At 38.3% G+C, this 5,285-nt stretch overlaps 1 protein-coding gene across 2 annotated transcripts in view; it reads right to left on the bottom strand.

Annotated features, from left to right (window-relative positions):
• Positions 1–5,285, bottom strand: part of LOC125503932 — a 41,345-nt gene that overhangs the window by 1,043 nt on the left and 35,017 nt on the right. The window contains exon 1 of one of the 2 annotated variants that reach the window (XR_007281174.1): positions 2,997–3,434. The exons of the other annotated variant lie outside the window; for it this stretch is intronic. The gene's annotated coding sequence lies outside the window, so the exon portion shown is untranslated. Of the gene's footprint in view, positions 1–2,996; positions 3,435–5,285 lie in introns of those variants that run through there. 2 annotated transcript variants of the gene reach the window in all.

Raw genomic sequence — 5,285 nt, 5'->3', positions numbered from 1 at the left:
CATGGGTTTTAATTATCAAAATAGCTTTATAAATTAGGTCAGTGCGTAACGCTCCTTTTGAATTGTGAGCGGAAAAACTCGAATTTGTATCTGCACAAAGAGCATCTGTTTCTAACTTGATTGATTCAATTTAAATGCATGAGTTGGGCGTACTTTTACAGTATGTTCAGATAAAATTTAGCTTTTTCGTTTGATTAAATTTTTTTATAAAACAAGCAACCTGAATTATACTGGGAAAGAGTGCTGCATTAAAAAGTTTATTATATTGCTCAGAGAGCTCAAACAAAAATGTCCAAATTACACTCCGTTCCCCGATTCAATTCAATTCGTCTCTCCGTCGTACGAACGGGGGACGAATTGACAGATCTCCAACCAATAGAAACACTTTCGTATCATGGTACCATCGTAAAAATGTCGGGGAAGAGAGTGTAATTTGGACATTTTTTGTCGTCCAAAAAGATCGGAAGCCACCAGAGACGTAGACCTTATGGCCAGAAATCGTTTCTCACAAGGAAAATTATTATTTGTCTGGTTTCTGAACCTTCAGAATACAATTTTATGGCTTTTGCAGCACTTTCCTTAGTAAAATTTGTGGGGAAAATGCGTTTTCCATACGTACGATGACGCGTAATGTCAAAAGGGGAAGATCTAGATTACCAAATGTGAAACGGAATCGGCAGATCCCTACATTTCAATCAAGAACAACAATTCAAACCTCGTCTGTTTCATTTATTCACAGATGCGGGCGTTTGTTAACCTTTGTGATTTGTGCAGCTATTTGTGAGACTGTTGCGACATCTAGCGCTAAGCAAGAATTAAGTTTTAGTTTACTGCACGCAGAGCACTGCTAAATTGATCAGCAATGTGAAGTTTGTTCTGTAAAGTTTATTGGTGAAACTGAACATTGAAGATCGCTAAAACTACTATTAGTTTGTTTGGTGATTATACCCGAAGATGGGGCAACTAACATAGAAAGCAGAGATAAGGAAAAATTATTAGCTATTCAAGGTAGCGAATCAGGATCGGTTCCATAGATAAAGACTTAAAAAATTATTAATTCAAATTTATGGCTTTGTTTCCATTCACTCTGAGGCGAAAATTGCAACATTGCAAACATATGCAGACAATTCCAAGTTTATTTTTACATTGGAGTTCTGATCAAAATTAGTTAATTAAATGCTATGTAAACATAAGAAACCTTGATAATTCTTAAACTTAATAGTGATTCAGAAACTAATGTACAATTAAAAAAAAATTTCTCTGTTCAAAATTGTTCAAATCGGGAAAATCAATCGATCGAAGTAAAGCACCTTCAACGCTTGACCTTAAGCTTAACCAATGAAGCGATAGTTGAAAATAGAAAAATAAAAAAATTGGACTTTTTCTATAGCATTTCTCGGAGGCAAAATGAGCAAGAACGCTCATTTGTACATCATTCTAGACAGAAATAAATGGCCTTTTTAGAAAGTGAACCATGGATGGGGAAATGTTGGCAGTTTTCTCAAAAAAAGGCTTGAATTCAAGAAGTTTTAGGTTTGCGTGGTTTTTTTTTGATTTGCAAAATCCACTTGAACATGACCCTGCTTTTTTCGAAGTTTCTCAAGAGCCACACCATTCGAGCCACAGAATTCGTTTTGGCATACTTGGATAGAGAATTGAATGGGGGGGGGGTATCATAATTCCCCCCCCCCTGGATCCGTCCTTGTACCTGACCGAAATAGTAGTGTCTTCTATAACCTATAATCAGTGATTTCGTATAGGAATCATAACTAAAACTATTATTAAAAATCAGTGACGTGACTCGTTCCGATCCGTTTACCACACACCGAGCTTTTGACAAACCATTTAGCCGTCACTAAACGCAAATAAAGCCTTCAACCACCAATTATCTGTGCAAAACAGCACATATGCAACTCGCACCCTGTACCGCACACAAGGGGCTGGCATGTGGGCCTTTTTAGGCCTGTGCCCTCCTAAGAGGGCACGCTTTTTATTCAAGGCCCCCCCAAGCAGTCGGGGCCGGCTGCTTGGGCTCCGTTTTGTTTAAAATCACAAATTTGAGCGCCCTCGTGTTGACAATCGGACCTCATGGTGCTGGACTTTTAGCTCGATCACCACGGGCCTTTTTCAAAAATCGTTGTTAAAGGAGTGTGCTTCTAAACGGTGGCAAAAGTGCCAGATCGGAGTACCTAATGTTCGTTTTTGTTTTGTCTTGATCAATTTGGTGTCTACATTTTTTCAGTTTTTACCTTCGGACCATGATCTAGCTATCTAGTTGAAAATGGTGAAATGTCCCTGTTTTATTCGAAAATAAATTTGATTAATTGAGTTGTAAGTAGTAAAGACTTTTCTTTCTTTTCGGTTGGTCGAATAGCACATGAACGCATTATGGTAAATGTCCCGTGAACATGGTCAAAATGTCCCTACTTATAGTCACGGGACAACTGGGGCGTGATTAGTTGCCCAAGTTTGGAGACTGATGTTGCTTCTTGTGCCATTATAACACAGTTGCTTGCACAAATGCCACAACTACATATACAGGGTGGTCCTCAACTAATGTGCGGAAATTCACTGACTGATTGCTTGGACAAAAACATTCCGTTTGAGGCAAATTTGTCTGGGCAAAAAGTTCGCTAGCGGTGCTTTGAAGAGGTGCGGCGCGTTCAAAGTTTTTTCTTTGGTTTTACTGAAGAGAGACACACGCCGGTTGCGCTGTTTTAATGAAAGGAATGAATGAGGTGGCAACATGTTCTCTTCTTGTCAAGCCTATTTGTCTCGCAAAAATCAGTGATTGGTTTCGAAACTGCTGGGTATAAATTATGTCCGAAAGACTTTTGTTCCTTTATGTATGCAAGGACTGACAAGACCTGCTTCGCCGACTGATGTTTCATGCAATTAATTAGTGTAACTTTGCAAATTTTGATTCCACGAACGCGAAGATTGCATCGAACTGATTAAAAAACATGCTAGAAGTTTCCGATGTAATGCACTCTTACCTTGGTCACCCTGTAGAATGCTCGTGTTTTCCAATRTACCGGGTCTCAATTTGAAAACTTCCCATCCTTAAGGTCCCGCCAACGATTTAAGTCGCAAAAATCATCAACTTTTCCTTTACAATCGGTAATTTTCTAGTTTAAAGTCACATTTTCGGGTCCTTCAATCCTTCGAGAGGCAATTCCAACAAACAAGACTTTTTCCAAAACGAACGTGTAAAAACCGGCTCATTTAAAACTTCAATTGCAGTAAATACTGCTTTACTGACAACTGATTTCAAAGTTGATGTGTTTATATTCACGCGTTGCCATGGTACCCGTCTTGTATTCAACGAGTCGACAAGCGATTGGTCGATCAGGTTTACGTGTTTCCGGAAAACACGTCACCCGGGACGGTTTCTAGGCAACGAAGGTTGTTTTGATTTCTTCGAACGGGGAAAAGTACCGACTTTTTGCGGAAAATATTCCTTGTGGAAGAAATGAAATTTTGATTTTTGGTCGAAATTTTTCTAAGGGAGGTCGATTTTTTGAAAATTTATTAACTTGTCCAAAATAAATGTGGTCCCAATCTTTAGAACCTATTGAGCCAACTGTTACTAGCGAGTTCTGTTCTTCAGCATCCATAATTGAGCTGGATCGTCTACACGAAAACAGAATGACACGGAAAACATGGACTGGGACGTCCAACCGAGACCGAGATGCCCTTCTTCACTTTTATTAATTATGGTCTGATTCGATCGGCACCTCCTTTGAAAGCAAATCCGAATTAAGGCGGCTCAAGCCCCCCACGATTCCCGACTTTTATTCAATACTAGAAACCACTGTTGTAAGGAGTTAATGATTTGCACATTTATTATTGCGTTTCGGATCCAATTACACCGTGTTCAACTCTTTGTTAGGATTTAATTGGCTGGGCCGATCCACAATCGACACAAAAGTTACGGTTTTTCGTTTCGGAATTTTGGCTTTTCGTTAGAACCGCTTTTGATTTACGATCGCTGTTTTGTCAAATTATTATTTTTTGTTAAATTATCAATTTATATTAGTCTGCTTCTCGGCAAATTGCAATCGGTTGAAAACCCTGCAAGTTTTGACGATTTWAAGSTSGAAAAGACAATTTCTCGAYYAACAYGCTTTKAATTTTTACCTCRATCAACTCATTTTCMAAACSATTCCAGTCCGAATAGACGATTTTCCAAGCGAAATAGTCTCAGTCAAAAATGTTCCASTGCATTTAAGGCAKAGTACCCGAAGTTTCGGARGAATATAAGTAWTTTTTKGCYYACAGARGCYCTTTTTTTAAATTGTGGTTTTGTTCAAGTGTCTTTCTTTGAATGTACATAATAARTAAATTATGATTAAACTGCAGYTAAATTTYTCGAAAGAGGATCAACCCTAAATTCAATGGAATCATTTCTGTTTGCTCTWAAGCGCCCTTYTTRCWTMWATCATGAATATTTCCATAWTTARAACWGTCCATAAYMATRGGTTAGAATTAAGGGCAAAATCCGTCAATRATAGAATTGAAGWWTGWTCGTACTCCAGTTTTTRCYGCTTTTTACTTATACATAAGTATGYTCATTTGCCGAKTTCAGACGCCACTGTTGTACGCAAAACAAAATCTCATTTGAAAATTAGAACTTGTAACTTAATTAGACGCTCCACAAGGTGGCAAGGGGACCACCGCCTGGTGGCCCCCCAGCTCAGACATAAATTAATTAATTTTGCCACTTATTTATGCCGGAACGGGAAGTCATAATTAAAAGTTTCATTAGAGAAGTTTATCACGGAGAAAGAAAATTGAAGCGGAACTAGTGGTAATCTCTTGTTTAGTAAGTCGGATCTTTCGCTTAAATTTTAATTAGATGTTGCGTGCCGTTTATGTAGGTACCATTATTTCCTTATTAAATCTGGCAATCAACGACTAATTGACATCAACGGTTCATTTTGCTCTTAATTGTTCTTTCAAWTTTACCTATGCCTACATYCATCCATAGGAACATTTTGTCCAAGGGCGGATCCAGCTTTCAGGGATTCATTCAATTCCATTATTSACGCATTTTGTCCTTAATTCTAACCGATTGTTATGAACTTAAATATGGAAATATTTGAATGATAATCCCAATATTGTCACTACACTAAGAGCAGGACGAAGGGTACTTTAGAGCTTCGATAGAATTTAGGGATGATCCTCTTTCGAGAAATTCGGCTGCAAACAGGGGTCCCCAAGGGCCGTAACTCACGTTGTTACGACTGAATCAACTTTTCAATTCTCTATCCAACGATGCCAAA

This window comes from Dendroctonus ponderosae, unplaced genomic scaffold (genome assembly GCF_020466585.1).
Source record: "Dendroctonus ponderosae isolate FM_Combo_2020 unplaced genomic scaffold, Dpon_F_20191213v2 Dpon_F_20191213_3, whole genome shotgun sequence".
Taxonomy (NCBI): domain Eukaryota; kingdom Metazoa; phylum Arthropoda; class Insecta; order Coleoptera; family Curculionidae; genus Dendroctonus; species Dendroctonus ponderosae.
The sequence above is the reverse complement of the archived record's forward strand: the minus strand, read 5'-3'. Positions and strand labels throughout refer to the sequence as shown.